The sequence below is a fragment of the Globicephala melas genome, chromosome 3, assembly GCF_963455315.2.
Source record: "Globicephala melas chromosome 3, mGloMel1.2, whole genome shotgun sequence".
Taxonomy (NCBI): domain Eukaryota; kingdom Metazoa; phylum Chordata; class Mammalia; order Artiodactyla; family Delphinidae; genus Globicephala; species Globicephala melas.
The window spans coordinates 35,438,001-35,456,958 of record NC_083316.1 but is presented as its reverse complement, the minus strand read 5'-3'; the positions used below and the strand labels follow the sequence as shown (position 1 = coordinate 35,456,958).

Genomic DNA, 18,958 nt, shown 5'->3' with positions numbered 1-18,958 from the left:
GCTATGGTACAGCTGTGCTTTTCCTGTAGACACCAGGCTTGGAATTCTGCAGTTGAGGAGGCAGAGCCTCAGGCGTCATTAGCCCTATCCCAGGAATCTTCTGGGCCAGTGGGCACTGCATTATTACCCCAAGCTGGGTGATCCCCTTCAGCCACAGCCCTGAATTCTTCTTGGACTTACTCCACTGTTTTTGTGGGCTGTCATGGTGGGTGTTGACATTGCTCTCTGGTGACATTGATTTAAAAATGGCAGAATTGATGGAATTGAGGGGGTAATTGGGCCATTCCATTATGGAATCATTCTTACTAGTTGCAATTCCTGGAGTTGCTTTCATAGGGAAAACCAAAAATAGAAAATTAAAAATCAAAATGTGGGTTACACTGTCCAAGATTTGTCTCCAGTACCCCTTTATATAGCTGAAAAACACTCATTTAAAAGTACCCACCTTCTACTTATTCTTTTCCTCTAGCTCAATTTGCATAATGAAAGGCAAATCATTAAATAATCAATCTGCTAAATAGCTTGCTGGAAGCCAATTTGCCATATTTACTTGCTTCTTTTAATCCTTTAGCTTCCTGAGCAGTTTTCATTGACTATTCTTATCAACATTTTAAAGAATACTGAACTTGTGTCTGTCTCAACTGTTTTTTTTTTTTTTTTTTTTTTTTTTTTTTTTTTTGCTGTACGCGGGTCTCTCACTGTTGTGGCCTCTCCCGCTGCGGAGCACAGGCTCCGGACGCGCAGGCTCAGCGGCCATGGCTCACGGGACTAGCCGCTTCGCGGCATGTGTGATCCTCCCGGACCGGGGCACGAACCCACGCCCCCAGCATCAGCAGGAGGCCTCCCAACCACTGCGCCACCAGGGAAGCCCTCAACTGTTTTTAACTTTGAAATAAATTTTACTGTCAGTAGATTTGAAATAAAAGATTCCTAGAAAAATATCAAAACTGACCCTTTAATGTTAAGTGCTAATGGTACAAGAGAATGAGCTTAATTTTAAAATATGTATGTATTACATGCATTTCCACAAATATTCATATATGTGAGACAAATATATGAAAATGTCAACCAACAGTGGTGTTAGTACCTGTTGAAATTATAGGTCATTTACTTTTTTCGTTAGTATGTTTTCATTTTACATGTTTTTCACAATGAGTACATATTATTTTTGTAATACTAAAAAGGGTTACCACAGGGATTAATATGCATTAAATATAACAAATAACTTCTGGAAATAGTCCTGCAAATTCCAACTCTGCCTCTCACCAGCTGTAGGACTTTGGGTAAATTAAAATAATCTAACCTCTCCTAGCAGGTTTTCTTACTTGATACACATGGATCATAAATTTCTTCCTAGTGAGGATTAAATGATACCACCTGTAGGGACTCAGGCACATTCAATAATGATTCTTTCTTTCGTTAGCGAACCGACCTAGGAGTCCAACCCTTAATCTAAGGCTGTGTAGCTGTAACCGCGCCTTCCGCGCTGTAGAGGGGGCGGGCGTGGGGCCCAGGCGGCTGCTCCTGCGCCGGCCTGTGCCGCTGCCTCCTTTCGCTTCTGCACCTTGGTTGTTGGGGTGATGCTTTCTCCCCGCCGGCCTCGGAAGGATGAGGTGCAGTCTCTTCCCCAGGCTCCGCGAGTTCTCGGTGGGTACAGGTGGGAGACCGGGATCCGCAGCGGGTAACTGGGAGGCGGATGGCGCCCTCCACGCTCCCGGGGTGGCGGGGAAGGCATGCAGGGCGGGGGCTGGGGCGCGGGGTGGGCTGCCCGGAACTGTAGCAGGAGGCCTCGGGGTCGGTGGGGGGGGGGTGCCCGACGCTAAGAGGCCTATAAGGGCTGGAAAAGTTCCTCCTCTCAGAGGGCTTTAGCCACGAGCAGCTGGAACCGGGAGGTGGCCGGGCCGCGCTCAGGATTGGGCACGCCCAGGGCGCGCGGGTCGCGGAGCGGGCTGGGTGTCAGCCGCTCCGGCCCCTGCGCACTCGACGCCCCAGCGCAGCGTGTCTCCTGGTTTCTCCCGCTCTTCGTCCGTCCCCGGTCCCTCGGCTTCCGTTTACCACCCACCCAGATGGCTGGAGCCGCTGGCCTCTCTCCTCCAGGGGCCCACGGAAGCATTAGCAGCGCCGCAGGAAGAGAGCGAGGGTTCTTGTCTCTTTGGGGCCGCCCGGGGGCTGCGCTGGCTCAGGGTGCGGGGGGCGAGGGTGGGGACGGGGTGGGCTCCGCGCTATTCCCGAAAGTCGCCGGGGATTGGCGGCCACGAGGGGCCACCTAGTGGACAGCGAGCGTCGGAGCACCGGCGGGCCTGAGCTAGGGTGAGCGGGTGAAGCCGGAGGGCAGAAGCTTATCTAGAAAGGGGCAGCTCCTCGTAGGGGCGGCTTTCGGAAGAAATTGAGCTCTGCGAGAGGTTGGAATATTCACCTTCTTCCTTCCCCACCGTCTCCTTTATTCTCTTCCAGCGCATGTTCCTTTCTCGGGTCGCCCTCCTTGGCGTTTTCCATCCTCCCCCGAAAAGGATGCCGCGGGAAAGGAACATTCAGATCCTTTAACATTCATAGGTTGGAGTGTGAGGAACGTTCACCTTGAAGCTAATGAGACTGTAGCTTTCAGGGAGTGTAAAATTTGCAAAATTGAGATTATTTCCCCCTGTTTTTCTTAAAGGACCTCCCCTCGCCGCCCGCCGCCCCCCCCCCCCCCCGCCACCGTTATATAAGCTTTCTGCTCCACAAAATCTTGATGCGCCTTTGGCTGGAGTCTTTGGAGCTAAGATTGTATGTGAAGGAGGATTTCAGAAGATGCGGCTGTAAAAGAGGTGCTGGGGAGAGAGAAAGAGAGAAGGAACTAGAATGCCCTGATGGGGAAGGGAGTGGTTTTAGAGTAAAACGCAAAGCTCAGGGTGACCCTGAGAAGCCCCCGTATCTTCTGCTTTCCTTTCTCTCTCATCCCTGCTTCCGGTCCTCCCTCGTGCTTGTAGTTAACAATACTGGTTTATACTTAAAATTTTGCTAAGCAAGATCTTACTTTGTGTCCTTGTCACATGCAAAAAATAAGGGAGTGAGAGGAAACTTTTGGAGGTGATATATCTGTGGCATAGATTGTGGTTTTACCACTGTACACTTATCTCCAAACTGATCAAGTTGCATATATTAAATATGTGTCGGTTTTTGTATGTCAATCGTACCTCAATTAAATGGTTTTTTAAAAAGTTACATTCACTAGTCTAAAAACTTTCCATATCAAGAGTTTAAAATGTATATGACTGTACTGACAGAAATGAAATTTCAGAGACCATATTAATAAAACTTATTTCATTTAGAATTCTAGATCCAGGCAGCATCTTTTGGGAAGAGGGCAGGAGAGAGAATTATCTCCACAAGTACTGGTGTAGCAGTCTTACCTGTATTAATGTGTCATGAGCTGTGACACCCTGTGTGGTAGACAGAATAATGGCCTCCAAAGATGTCCATGTACTGATCCTCAGGGCCTGTGAATGTTACGTGGCAAAAAGGGACTTTGTACATATGATGATATTAAGGAACTTGAGAATAGAACATCCTGGATTATCTGATAGGCTCAGCGTAATCACAAGAGTCCTTATAAGAGGAAGTTGAAAGGATCAGAGAGATCTGAAGATGCTTGCTGTTGGCCTTGACAATGGGGGAAGTGGTCATGAGCTAAGGAATGCAGGTGACCTCTAGAAACTGGAAAAAACAAATAAACGGATTCTCCCCTAGAGCCTCCAGGAGAAATGCAGCCCTATTGATACCTGGATTTAAGACTTCTGATCTCTAGAACCGTAAGGTGATAAATTCATGTTGTTTTAAGCCACGAAGTTTGTGGTATTTTTTTGTCACACCAGCAACTGGAAACTAATCTACCTGGTCTGTTCCTTGACATTCCCTTCTCTCATAATTGTGTATCAGTCATACCTTTGGCTGTTTCTAAGACTCTCGATAACTTCGCTTCCATACTCTTACTTTTAAACATCTCACCCTCTGGCCATCTCCTTCTGTTTTTCCAGCTCGTTTTTCTCAAGTACCTGAACTCCTACAGTTTCGACCCCACCAGGGCCTTTAATTTCTTAATTCTACACCTTTTTAATTTCTCCCCTCATGTCTTCTCTTTACCCAACTTAAATTCCATGTTTAATTATTATATCTGCACTCTTGCATAAACCCTCAACATCTTTGCCCCTTTACCACCTTGTACTTGGTGAAACCACGACCCTGGTTAAGTTCATCTCTCTAATCATGCCTGTATCTTCACAGCCAAAAATGCCTGAAGAAAAACACACCACCATGCTCACTGACCTAACTTTAAATTCATGACTACCAGCTTCAAGTTCTCATCTTACTTGGCCTCTCTGTAGCATTTGACCCAGCTGTTTACTTTTTCCTCCTTGAAATGTTTTCATTTGTATACCAGCTTTCCCTGACCTTTCTGATGGCTCTTCAGTTCAATATCCCCCGCTGATTCCTCTTTATCTACCTGCCAATGGGTTGAAACATATCGAATATGTGAAAATTCATAATGATATTACAAAATAACTCATTGCACAAAATTGGAAGTTTTTAAACACACCAAATAATTATTAGGAAACTGGTAAATAAATGTTTGTCCTGATTTTTCTTCACAAGCCAAATTTCAGGGTAAACATATAGTGATAAGGAAGTGTTCCTTCTTTTATAAGAAGTCCAACTAGTAAAGGTGGAATGTTAAAATTACAATATTGCCATTTTGTAATTTTTCAGTAACGGATCTAGATAATATCAATCAACAGCTCCTAAAGCCATTAGGTGAAAGTCTAATGGGGAACTTTGGAATAAATGGGTTGGCCTGAAACCGCTAATCAATTTTAACTTTACCCAAAGGGGACAACCAGACAACATGTACCTCTTGAAGTAATACAATAGGTGTATGCAGCACGATTTATTAGGCAGTCTTGCCAAAAAACTCAAACTCAAACCTGAGTCGAATCCAACTTCAGATCTAACTACTGATTTAGAAAATGGCACCCTGGGAATGCAATTAGCCAAATGAAGAATGTGGAGTATTTCACAGGAAATTATAATGGAATTTCTTTAGTAAATATCAACGTAAAAGAGAAAAAAGCTGTTACAGATTTAAAGTGAGGGATACAGAGAGTTAAGAAACACACTGACTGTCCTAACCTGGGTTCCCTAGAAAGTAGAGGCTGAAGCAAGAATTAAGATGCCAGCAGTTCATTTGGGTTGTGCAAGCTCTGGTGCTTATGAGGGAAGAAAGAGAGGAAAGGGAAGACAGTAAGCAAGGTGATGGGATGTTATCATTGCTGCCTCTGCCTTCACCAGGAGTGGGGAAGACACACAGCAGATGACCCAGCAGGTTGGGGGACTTGGCTTAGGACTTCTCCGGCTGGACTGTGGGGAGAAACAGCACCTTGGATGGTATGCCGAAGAAAGAATGATGTCTCCATTTCTCATTGGTCAAATTTTCCCTTTCAGGAAGCTAACTCTCTTGCACTGGGGTTGTTTCGTCCCAGTCTTCCAGGCTTTTCAGGATGTTAGATTCCATACTTGGTGGGCTTGTGTTTCACCCAAGACCCAAAGTGGCATGCCAACTAAGGAGGAGGAAGGAGGGTAGTTGAGGGCATCTAAGAAAATGCTTAAGTTTGTGTCTTAAAATTTTTCCCACTTAAGATCCACTCACACCTTCCCAATATATCCAGCTCCCAAACCACAATATGGGGATTCCCTTTTCTTCCTTGGGAACAAAAATGTCCTCACTCTTTGCCTGTAAGGAGAGGTTCAGGTCCAACTTGCCACAGATTCTTCTTCAAGGCAGCTGATCATGGTTTCCTAGAAGAGGAAGGCAAGAGTTAAATCAAGTAACGTTCCCCAGTTCTGTGGCTGCTTTCAAGGCAGTCGAACAGTTCCTCGATGTTGCCACCAGGTGGAGCCATTGGACCAGGCCGGATTCCTAATGCCCTGAGTAAGGATGGTGGATACGTAGCAAGTGTACGTTATGAGATAACTGGTATAAGAAAACTTTGGAAAATGTTTCCAATTAAAAGTACACTAATTAGGGCTTCCCTGGTGGCGCAGTGGTTGAGAGTCCGCCTGCTGATGCAGGGGACAAAGTATACTAATTAGTAAAGTGTTATTAAGACGGTATCTACTTTCAAAATCTTTAGGTTTTGTGGTGGGTGAGACAGGGACAAAACATTTTGAGTACAAATGATTTCTTTTCATGTCATTTCAACAACACTTATTAGAAGATTAAGTGTCCTTCCCTGTGCTGGGCCTTGGAGCTACAAAGACAAGACAGATATCAAGGCACTCATAAACCAGCAGGGAAGAAAACACAAAGGCGATTACAGTATATTCTGCTAAATATAAAGACAAAGATGTTAAATAGATGTTGGGGAAGATGGAGAAGGACCCAGCTTCAGGGAGAACACTCAAGGAAGATTCTCGGAGCAGATGACAGCTGAACTGATTATCATTTAATTAAGGAGAACAGCGTGGGAAAGGCACAAAGTAACAGAGCAACGTGGATGGGTAGGTGACCTCCTATGATAAGTTCATCATTTTAGGGAGCATAAGGACCCAGGCTGGGAGTGGCAGAGGACAAAGATGGGGACTGAGGTGGAAGTCCAGTTGCTAAGAGCCTTGTGTGCTCTATTAAGGAGCCGTGCCCATAGGGGCAGGCAGACAATGTTTCCAAGGAGGAAAGCAGGCTGACAGTTTACACATTACACCTGCAGGAAGGGGTCTTTTGAAGGAATAGGTTCACTTCCCTTTGTTCTCAAAACACACTGCCCTCTCTTTTTATCACTTTTCTTAGGAACAGAAATCCAGAGCAATATTTTTCCCCTCATTCATAGGCCCTAAAAAACTGTATGAGGGTGATGCTAAAAAGCAACTGATACTTGGCTCTGGAGCTAGGCAGGAAATGGGGACTAATGGGGAAGAGCAAACTGGAAACCCCCTGCTCTAAAAGCACAGTTCTTTGGGAAATTGTTGTCACAGAATAATTCAACACAAGTATTCTTGGACCCTTTTATTTTTTCCAGAAAGGCAGAATATTCAGGGAATCTTCAATTTGTGATGTCTTCCTTTAGTTGATGGGAACCACGGAAACATTTTAAGCAGAAGGGGGACATGGTCACATTCACATCAGAAAAGTTATGGTGGTGTTTCTAAGGAGGGTGTATTGGAAGAGGCCATAGGAGAAGCATGGACAGTTGTTAGGGGCTTATCGAAATCGTCTAAGTGACTGGTTATGCAGATTTGAACTTGGGCATTAGTGGTGGGAGTAGAGAAGAAGCCACAGGCGTATATAGCACATAAAATATTCAGGCCTTGGTGATGAACTGACATAATTTGATATAATTGGGTTTATATCTACCAGCTTACTGTTTGTTTTCTATTTGGCCCATAGGTTTTATGTTCCATTTCTCTTCATTTCTTATCTTCCTTTGGAATATCCAAATATTTTTCCATTATTTTCTTTATTGACTTATTGGCTATATATTATATTTTGGTTATTACAGATTATTGGTTATATATTATATTGTATATTGGTTATTACATATGTTATTTATATATTTTTAGTGATTACACTAGGGATGAAAACAAACTGGACTTATTTATTTAATATGATATATATTGATTTTACTGTTTTCCTTTTTTCTATTAACATCAGTATCTAGGTCATCTGTGGGTTTAGTTCTATTATCTGTTTTTTTCCACTTAATTATAGATATTTTCTTGCCTTGTTACATATCAGTTGATTGTGTACCAAATAGCACAGAAAAAGAAAAGGTAAGTAGAGCCTCCACCAGAGAGGGTTCCCCTTCTCCTTTCTTAGGCAGAGGGAATGAGGGCTTATCAGGGTTTGAGGAAAATTGAAGCTGGGTTGCAGTCTGTCTGTGCCCCATTTTCTGGGGCACAGAAGGCCCCAGAAACGGACAGAATGGACAGAAGGCCATTCTGTCCTTTACATTAAGAGCCATGCTCGTCTCCATCTGCAGCCCTAAAGACTGAGGGAGACCCAGGTCTGTTCTTCAGAAGTTCCCACCCCTGCTCCAGCGCCCCCTGCTCTGTGCAGCTCCTGTCAGATGTCCTGAGGGGGAGAGTAGCCATGGGCTTGAGAATGGGCTTCCCTGCTCATGAGTCTCGTTGCCTAAATGGCATAAGTCATTCTGCCCTTTAGAAGCTTTCTGGCCAACTCGCCAACCTCTCGTTCAGCCCCAGAACTTGGCAACTGTCACCTCGAAAGAAAACCCTATGTATTTGAGGCACATCAAATTTTCCATTTGTCATTTTAGTCCCCCTATTTTCCCTGCAGAGGCCCTTGGCCTGAGCCAAGATTGAGTCTGTTTGCTCCACCTGGAATTGATAAATTTCCCTGTGGGGTGTGAGTGTGTGTGTGTTTTGAGGGTTGTGGCTGACGCTTGTAAGCTCATCTCAGAACACTTCTTTTTTCCCTGGAATTTTAGCTTGTGTAGTTTTCTTCGATTCTACAGCTCTGTGAATCCCCTGCAAATACTTTTATATTTCCAGCTTTTTCCAATTCTTACGGTGGAAACATTGGCCTGCAAGATTTACCATGCTCTGCTTAGAAGCAGAGTTCTCCCATTAACTTGTAACATACTTACATTCTTTCCCTAAAAAATTGCCCTGGACTGCATATCACCCTCTAACTTTCCCATTTCTCCTGTAATTCATAACCAGTTTTTTAAAATAGTTGTCTATATTTGCTCTCATCTTTTTTCTCCCTTTCCTAGTCACATTTCTGCCCATTGCAGTCTGGCTTACACCCGCCCCCCCAAACTTCTCAGAAAGTTCTATTTCCAATGCCACCAAAATCCTTTCCTAGTCACTGTGTCCAGCGTCTACTTTTCAATCATTATCTTGCTTGACTTCTCGACAGCATGGGAACTATTGAGCACTCTCTCTCTTTCTGGAAATGTCTTCTTTCCCTAGTGTCTGTGATATCACATTGTCATGCTTTTCTTTCTGCCCCACTAGCTATCCTTTGTCATTCACTAATGTCGGGTTTCTGGTCTACTCCTTAAATTCTGGCATTCTTCAGGATAATGCCTTCAGTTCTTTTTAATCCCTCACTGTAGCAGAATAACATTTTTTAAATAACATTTTTTTGGTCCTTTTTACTCCATACATTTACTGCCATTTAATCCAGACCAGGGCTGTCTAATGGAATTTTCTGAGATGGTGGAGATATTCTGTGTCTGTGCAGGACAGTAGCCACCAGCCATACATGGAGAGTAAGGACTTGAAATGTGGGTAGTGTGACAGAGGAACTGTATATTTAAAAATTTTTTTAATATTATGTTTTGGCCATGCCACGCAGCTAGCGAGATCTTAGTTCCCCGACAAGGGATTGAACCTGGGCCACCTCAGTGAAAGCGCTGAGTCCTAACCACTGGACTGCCAGGGAACTCCCCGACAGGAACTACGCTTTAAATTCTATTTAAGTCAGATTTAAATAGCCACGTGTGGCTAGTGGTTACTATATTGGGCAGCCCAGATCTAGACCAGGAGGTATTCATTACTTTATGGAAGAGACATCTTATTAGAAAAATCAGCAGAGACTTTTGTGCCTTTGTGTGGGGAATCATGGCATTGAAGAAGTCAGGGGAATTGGAAGGAAGATACGGGCTAGATATTACATCAGAAGGCAGAGGTTCCTGGCAGGGAGAGGCAGGGGACGTGGTGAGGAGGGGTCCCTGGAGCTGGAGGTGGGGCATCCGATCCAGCATCGGCAGTCACGTCAGTGCCTCCTAACGGTCTGGTCTCCATTCGGGTTAGTTCACACCTTGGCTGTGCAGAGATACTCTGATGGCAGGCCTGTCTCTTGCATCCTCATTGACAGCAGCCAGCATGTCACCTGTGACTGTTCAGCAGCAGAGACACCATTCTGTGCCCTCATATTTTGCTCAGTAACAATCTGACTTACCCCCCACGTGGATAACATACAACAGCATGTAACGGGGATGCCCAAAGTCGTCAGCCTTACTGCTTAAAATATTAATGTAAGTTTAAAAATTTAAAAAAGTTAGACTTGCGTTTGTTTTTATCTATTGCTCTCTGGGACAGTCCCTCCCTGTGGAGTGGGCTTTTGTTTTCCCTTTGTGATCTGTTGCTAGTTTCCGGTGCAGATTGCTTTGTTTTGTTAAGTCCGTGGATGAACTCAAATTGAAACATACCAGGTCCCCTTTCCTGCATGCCCTTTGCTACTGAGCTGGTCGCCTGACTGCTGCTTCTACTTCCTGTTTTTCTCTGAAAACGGTATGTGAAATCTTGGCTTTCGGCCGTTTTTCAGACTGGTTTAATGCACATGTCACTGGAAATCCCCAAGTGAAATTTCAGTAAAAGGACTTAATACGTCTGAAAATCAGAGGGGGAGGTCAGTTCCTGAGATGGAGACTTGTCGCCTGGGAGTTCATTTCTCGTGGGACCTACCTTCCAAGTCCCCACCTTCACCTGCTGACTGTCTTCCAATCAGTCACCTACCCTCCATACATTCATTCACCTCACACTTACTGAGCACATACTAGGTGCCAGGCCCAGTTCTAGGTGCTGGGCGTATAGAATTTCATAATTCAATATCTCTGTGCCCTCATGGAGCTTGCATTCTAGTAATGGAGAAAGAGCAATAAATAAATACTTTTCCTGACATATTATATATGTAAGAAGGAATATAAAAACATTAAGTGGGATGGAGAGTAAGGAGACAAGAGTGGGTGGTGATTTAAGAGAGGAGTTAGGGACAGTCTCTTTGGGAAGGTGACATTTGAGCAGATTGGGACCGTGGGAGACTATGAAACCTGTGAATGTCTAGGGAGAAGGATGTTCCAGACAGAAAGGCCAACCAACACAAGAATCAGCTTGGCTCGTTCTTTTTTTTTTTTTTGGCCATTTTTTTTTTGTTTTTAATTTATTTACTTATTTATTTTTGTGTGCTTTGGGTCTTCATTGCTGCTTACGGGCTTTTTCTAGTTGCAGTGAACAGGGGCTACTCTTTGTTGTGGTGCACAGGCTTCTCATTGCAGTGGCTTCTCTTGTTGCAGACCATGGGCTGTAGGCACGCGGTCTTCAGTAGTTGTGGCATGTGGGCTTCAGTAGTTGTGGTTCGCAGGCTCTAGAGCACAGGCTCAGTAGTTGTGGCACATGGGCTTAGTTGCTCTGCGGCATGTGGGATCTTCCTGGACCAGGGCTCGAACCTGTGTCCCCTGCATCGGCAGGTGGATTCTTAACCACTGCGCCACCAGGGAAGTCCCTTGGCTCGTTCTAGGAAAAGCAAGCAGGATAGTTTGGCCAAACTGAAGGGAATGAGGTGGAGAATGAAAGGAGTTGCAGCTGGAGAAATAGGCAAGAGCCAGATGTTTTAGACCTTATCGGATGTGATAAGGTGTTTGGGGTTTATTTAAAGTATTATGAGAGGCCATCGAAGCAGGGGTGAGACAGATCTGATTTATGTTTTAGGAAGAGCATTCTGGCTGCTCTCTGGAGACCTGACCATTGAGGAGTGAAAAAGGAATCAGGGAGTCCAGGTGTAGGACTATTGCAGTGATGTAGGTGGACTGTGGTGGTTGCTTTGGTCTAGATGGTGGCAATGGAAGTGGTGAAAGGTGGTGGGTTTGGAAGTTTGAATCCAATTTGATGAATTGGATGTGGGCGGAAAGGGAAAAAGAGTCTCCTATATTTTGAGTCTGACAAAGCAGGGGAATGTTTATTGAAATGAGGAAGGCTGGAGGGAGGGCTGATGAGGGTGAGGCGCTCACCAAACATAGACAGCTAGAGATATGGCCTGGGAATTTAGGGGAGAGACCGGAGATAAAGGTGTGGATTTGAGATTCTTGAGTGTCTAGATGCATTTAAAGTCCTGGATGTGAGTGAGACCATCCAAGGGGAGAAAAGCATATACGTAAGAGAGCTGAAGGCTGAGCCCTGAGATGTTGGAAGAAGGAGGAGGGGTCATATCTGAAGAGTTTTCAAGAGAAGGGGGGTGATTATCTGCTTCAGCAATGCTTCAATAGGTCAGTTAAGACCGAGACCACCGGTTTGTGGACAAGATCAAGTTCAGGGAAGTGGTAGGGGTGAACACTTAATCAGTGTGGGTTGAAACCACAATGAGAAGTAAAGAAATGAAGATACAAGTATAGACAACTCTGTTGAGCTGAGAAATGAAGTAGCACTTGGAGGGAGATGAAGGGCCTAAAGAGGCATCTTCGCTTGCTAACGTTGAGAGATATTGCAGAATGGTTCTGCTTTCAGAATTCATTTTTAAGAGCAAAGATACAGGGCTTGGAGGACAGAGCTTGCTCCCTGCTCCCAGCAGGGGCACTCAGAAGGGACTGACTTTTGCCTGAGAACTTAGCTTGGATAGAAGCAATGGAGCCCATTGACTGGGTCCAGCATAACAACTCTGCTGGGCAGATTGGGCTGGTCTTCAGATCCCCATTTTGTCCTGAAGTTTCACTGTGAACTTCTAATTGGTTGGCCTGGTCATGCAGCCTTCAGGAGCTCCACATGTGTACCCCACCCCCCGCCCCAGTTATTGGTGTAACAATCTAAGCAGCTGATGTGTCGTTTTTGAGATCTATGGACTATTACAGGTAGTGGGGCCGTGTTCTGGGTGAGAGTTCAAGGGCAAAGGACACATCCACGTGCTTCCTTCTCAAGATGGGGTTAACAAGGGAGGATCTACTGGAGTTGTTCTCTCTCTCCCTCTTTACCTTCTCTGCCCTGTTTGTGAAGGAGAGTCTCAAGCACACCCTCTACATCTCCATTCCACAAGAAAAGTAAATTAACATGGACTGACCTCAGCTGAGGTACTAGCCATAAGAATCCCATTAGAGAGTGTGATTAAAGCATACGGATGAGAATAGAATATCCCAGTTATCTTATGTTTTAGTGGACATTGTACTAAACTAAAACCATGGTATGACCTTGATCAAGTGTGTTATCATCTTTGGGCTAAGTTTCTTCACCTACCAAATGAAAGTTTGGGGAGGACAAGACAGTATCTAGAGTCTCGCTGGCTCATCAGGCTGGAGCTCTGTGACGTATACGTTTTGCGGTTGCGGTGTGAGTAGAGCTGTGGTTCTCAACCTTGGCTGCACGTTAGAATCATCCAGGGGAGCTTTAAAAATTCCTAAGCCTCCTCGGTGATCCCAGTATGCAGCAGGCGAGGGAGCAGGACCACGTTAGAGCCATGATCACCAACACAGGCATCGCCTGGCAGCTGGTTAGACACTTGGACCTACTGAATTAGAATTTGCATTTTATCAGGATTCCCACGTGATTTGCATGCACTGGAGGGTTGGAGAGGCTGCTTTAGGGCTTTGCTGACATCCACTGGAGACAGCAAATTTTAAGATTTCCCTGGAATGAATTGTTAAATCAAATCAAAATGCCAGATGTCACTTTAGTAAGTCAAATTTGTGAAGAACCAGCTTTGTGAACCCGGAGAACAATACCCAAGAAATGCATGATCATTCCCTTATGAGTAAATCGTGACTACAAGACACATAGTAAACTCATTCCTTTTACTAGAAAAGAATGAAAATTGCTGGTGAAAGCACCTGACTTCTGTAAATATATTCTAAGATTTAGCTTTCTGCATGCAGATTTTCTTTCCAGTTTAATTTCTGGTATTGAAAAATACCAAAATTAAAAATAACTCGAGTGTTCCCAATGGGGGAATAGTTAAATAAATTATTACTACATTCACTCAGTTGATTTTCAAGCAGGTACAATGAAGTTTTGGAAACATGAAACAAGACCCATGTCAATGTTTAGTTAAGAAAAATGAAGAGCAAGGTATATACTTGTATACACAGTCTGATGACAACTATACAACAAAAACAAAACAAAAACAAGCTCAAGACTATGCAAGGAGAAAAGACTGAAAAGATATGCGTCTAAATGTTAACAGTTTTCCATGAGTAGTAGACACTTTTCTATTTTCAAAATGTTTCTAAAATAAATGTTCTTTTATAATTCAACCCATCCCCTTGAACAACCCAGAATTTGTAACTTTAAAAAAAAAACCTCCTGCCCTCTGGTCTTCATGAATTGTCCACAGCCCACTTACCTGAAACATTTTAATCTCCTGCCCCTTATCCCTAAATTTCACAGAAATCTGAAACACAATCATATAACATGATGGCTACATGATAACAGTTACGGCTTGTTTATGTGGCTCTGTGAGACTCATGCCACCATTTGAATTCTCTCCAGATAAATTTCTGCCTCAGCAGTTCATAGTAATGGCTATCTTGTGTTATGTGATTTTCTGAGGGAGGCTAAGTAATTACTGCTCATGTGTACAGACATAATTGCTGTTCAGGAAATGTAATTAAAAACAAAATCTTCTCTCAAGCTAGAAAACCTCTCCACAAAGGTAGAAGAGAAAGAAAACAGTTTTATTATTGAATAAGCATTAAACCAGAATTCAGTGAGCATCCCAGGCAATCCACTAAGTGATTGCCAAGACAGAAGGAAATCTTACCCTCTTGTATAGTCAAGTGGATACAACCTGTTACATAAATGTTTTCTAGGTAAACAGTAACTAGTCCTGATTCACTTTGTTATACAGCAGAAACTAACCCAACATTGTAAAGCAATTATACTCCAATAAAGATGTTAAATTAAAAAAAAATAACACTAGTCCTCAGAAAGAGGAATTAACACCATTTGCCACACACAGTTCATCCTAAATTTACCTGGTAATTGGGATGACCATCTGTGTTAGCTAACTGGCTTTACCTAAAGGAGAAACAAACTTTATGACATGAAGTTTTACAATTTAAAGCAAGGCACCAGCTCAAGTTGGGCTCCTAGCCTCTCACAGGGACGGGGGCCCTATCTTTCTTGATGTTTCCATTTCCAAGAGGTCCTTGAGAAAGACATTCCTGGGTCGGAAAACTGACAAGAGGCTTATTTAGCTTTTAAAAATTTGTACACATTACAAAGAGAGAAAGAACTTACAATGATAAGTTTTCTAAAGTACATGTTCTAAGAGAAGGGAAGGAGAAGATGTCTCTTCCCTTCTTTTCAACTGGGAGAATTAAGCTTCTTGTTATTTTTTTAATTGAAGTATAGTTAAGTTACAATGTCGTGTTGGTTTCAAGTGTACAGCAAAGTGATTCAGTTTATATATACATATATGTGTATATATATATATACACACATATATATTCTTTTTTATATTCTTTTCCATTATAGGTTATTACAAGATACTGAGTGTAGTTCCCTGTGCTATACAGTAGGTCCTTGTCATTTACCTATTTTTATATATAGTAGTGTGTATATGTTAATCCCAATCTCCTAATTTATCTCCTCTCTACCCCCTTTGGTAACTGTAGGTTTGTTTTCTATATCTGTGAGTCTATTTCTGTTTTGTAAATAAGTCAGTTTGTTTCACTTTTTAAGATTTCACCTGTAAGTGATATCATATATTTGTCTTTGTCTGACTTACTTCACTTAGGTCCATCCATATTGCTGCAAATGGCATTTTCATTCTTTTTTATGGCTGAGTAATATTGCATTGTATATATATGTGCCACATCTTCTTTATCCATTCATCTGTTGATGGACACTTAGGTTGCTTCCATGTCCTGGCTATTGTAAATAGAGCTGCAATGAACATTGTGGTACATGTCTCTTTTTGAAGTATGGTTTTCTCAGGGTATATGCCCAGTAGTGGGATTGCTGGGTCATATGGTAGTTCTCCTTTTAGTTTTTTAAGGAACCTCCATACTGTTCTCCATAGTGGCTGTATCAATTTACATTCCCACTAAGAGTGCAGGAGGCTTCCCTTTTCTCCACACCCTCTCCAGCATTTACTGTTTGTAGATTTTTTGATGATGGCCATTCTGACCGGTGTGAGGAGATACCTCATTGTAAGCCTCTTATTTTTAATTTGCTTTTGTCTTTACACTGCCCACAGCCTTAACTGAACTTTGTGAGAACAGTCTCTTGAAGGCTCTTACTGTATATTAATCGGTAGCCTGTGCTTCACCCCTCCACCTGACTGACCCCTCCAAGAAATGGATTAAACCAGTGGAAGCCCTTCTGATACTTGATTGTGGTTTCCCATCCCATTGGCTTTGAGTGTGATGAGTTTTACTTGCAAAGGTAAGTAGACCAGGGAAAAGTGAGGGGTAAATGGGTTTTACCTCTAAAACTAGGGGTGCTGCCTCTCTGCTCAGCCTCTCCCTAGGTTTCTTACCTCCATCTGAACCCAGTGATGCTTGGTACACTGCAGTCATTTACAAAAATTTTCCTTCCGTAGAAGCCCAGTCACTGTGCAGTTAACAATAATGTTCTCCATTTGTGTCACACTTTACGACTGAAGAAGCATGTTTACGTCTATAATTATTCTAAAGGTTACAACAACCCTACAATGTAAATGTTATCATCCGCATTTTCTATAAAATCTGCAGCATCCATTTATACTTCAGATGTCGTATTTTAGAATTTTTTGTTTTATTTTCCATATATAACTTTAAACTTTACTTTCAAATTAAAATATTAAAGAAAATTTTAGAAAAAGGGAATGTTCTTCTAATACTTCACTAATTTGCCTAACAATGGAGGCATGAAGTAGCTTCCTCTGATTTGTGAATATAAGATACATATGCATAAAATCAGCAATTATCACTCGGTATATGTGATCTAAAAATACTGAAAGAGTAAACAGTGTTTAATGTTCACCACTCAGTATTACAGCCAAAGAAGATTAAACTTAGGCATCAAAATGAGAGGGAAATTCAACTCTAAGATGTGATAATCTCATCAGGACAAATTACACTTAAATGCTTCCTATCTAGAGTTCTAGAATTATTCCCAGATCAGTTCGTGGGGTTATAGTTTTCTTTCTAAAGCAAAGTCAGTAGGACTTCATTTGGTTTTATCCAGAATGATTTAACTGAATAGAATGCCGAGTTAAGAATTATTTAAATCTGGACATGCTCATAGAAGCAGGGAGCAGTGGGTGGACTTTTGAAGACAGAGGTCTCTTTAAAACTTCATTTAGGAATGTAACCCCCTGCACCCTCCTTCCTCAGGGCTAGAGTCAGCCCCTTTGTTTTAGACGATCCAGTAACCATAACAGATGAATCCGCAAAAAACTCTTGTTTATTACCTATTTATGTATTAACATTTTTTATTAAGGTATGATTAACATGTAAAACTCCAAACATATTTAATATATACAACTTGATGTGTTTGGGGATAAGTGTACATTTCTGGAACCATCACCATCAAGTCTATAAGCGTATGTATCACTTCCCAAAGTTTTCTCTCGCCCTCTTTATTATTATTATTATTATCATCATCATTATTTTGGGGGGTGAGAATAGTTTAAGATTTACCTTCTTAGCAAATTTTAAGCATACCATATAGTATTGTTAGCTGTAGGTACTATGCTGTTTAGTAGGTCTCAAGGACTTATTTATCTCATATAACTGGAACTCTGTACCCTTTGACCATCACCTCCTCATTTCCCCCCCGCCCCCCCCGCCCCCCCCCCCCCCCCGCAACCACCATTTTACTCTCTCCTTCTGTGAATTTGACTATTTTGCATTCCACAAGTAAGTGAGATCATAGAGCATTTGTCTTTCTGTGTCTGGCTTGTTTCACTTAACATAATGTCCTCCACATCCATACATGTTGTCACAGATGGCAGGATTTCATTTTTCCTTTGTTTTTTTAAGGCTGAGTAATGTTCCACATATGTAGAATATATACCACATTTTCTTTATTCATCTGTTGATGGACATTTAGGTTATATCCATATCTTAGTTATTTGGAATAATGCTGCAATGATCATGGGCGTGTATGTGTCTCTTCAATATCCTAATCTGAATTTCTTTACATAAATACCTAGAAGTGGGATTGCTGGATCATATAATAGTTCTATTTTTAATTTTTTGAGGAACATTCATTCTGTTTTCCAATGCTATAAACTTGTCTTTTAGAAAACTGCTTTTGCTGCATTCCATGAGTTTTCATGTGTTGTGCTTCCATTTTTGTTTGTCTCAAGATATTTTTTTGCTTTTCTTTTGATGTCTTCTTTGATCCATATGTTGTGCAGGAGTATGTTGTTTAATTTTCACAAATTTGTGAATTTTCCAATTTTCCTCCTGTGATTGATTTCTAGTTTCTCAGCATGGTGGTGAGAGAAGATACTTGATAGGATTTCAATCTTAAGTTCGTTAAGACTTATTTTGTGGCCTAACACATATGATCTAGCTTAGAGAATGTACTGTGTTGCACTTGAGAAGAATGTGTATTCTGCTGCTGTTGGGTAAAATGTTCTTTATGTGTCTGTCAGGTCCATTTGGTCTGTAGTGTTGCTCAAGTCCACTGTTGCCTTATTGATTCTCTGTCCGGATGATCTATCCATTGTTGAAAGTGGGGTATTGAAGTTCCTTACTATTATTGCATTGCTGTGTATTTCTCTCTTCATTTCTGTTAATATTTGCTTCATACATTTAGGTGCTCCTATGTTGGGTACATATACAGTTACGATTGTTATGCCCTCTTGATGAATTGACCCCTTTATCATTATATAATGACCTTCTTTGTCTCCTGTGACAGTTTTTGACTTAAAGTCTATTTTGTCTGCTATAAGTATAGCCACCCCTCCTCTCTTCTGGTTACCGTTTGTGTAGAATATCTTTATCCATTTCTTTGCTTTCAGCCTATGTGTGTCCTTAAAGCTAAAGCCAGTCCCTTATAGGCACATATAGTTGGGCCTTGTTTTTAAAATCCATTCAGCCATTCTATTCTTTTGGCTGGAGAATTTAATCCATTTGCATTTAAAGTAATTGTTGATAGGTTAAGACTTACTATTGTCATTTTATTAATTATTTTCTGACTATTTGATAGTTCTTTTGTTTCTTCCTCTCTTGCTGTCTTCCTTTGTGATTTGATTTGTTTTTCT

The 18,958-nt window shown here is 42.2% G+C and overlaps 1 long non-coding RNA gene across 1 annotated transcript in view; it reads left to right on the top strand.

Moving 5' to 3' along the window:
* Nucleotides 1-1,503: 1,503 nt before the first annotated feature.
* LOC132596989 (uncharacterized) overlaps nt 1,504-18,958 on the top strand; it is a 60,871-nt gene continuing 43,416 nt past the window's right edge. Inside the window, exon 1 of the long non-coding RNA XR_009563274.2 lies at nt 1,504-1,647. This is a non-coding gene — a long non-coding RNA (uncharacterized lncRNA). The remainder of the gene's footprint in view (nt 1,648-18,958) is intronic.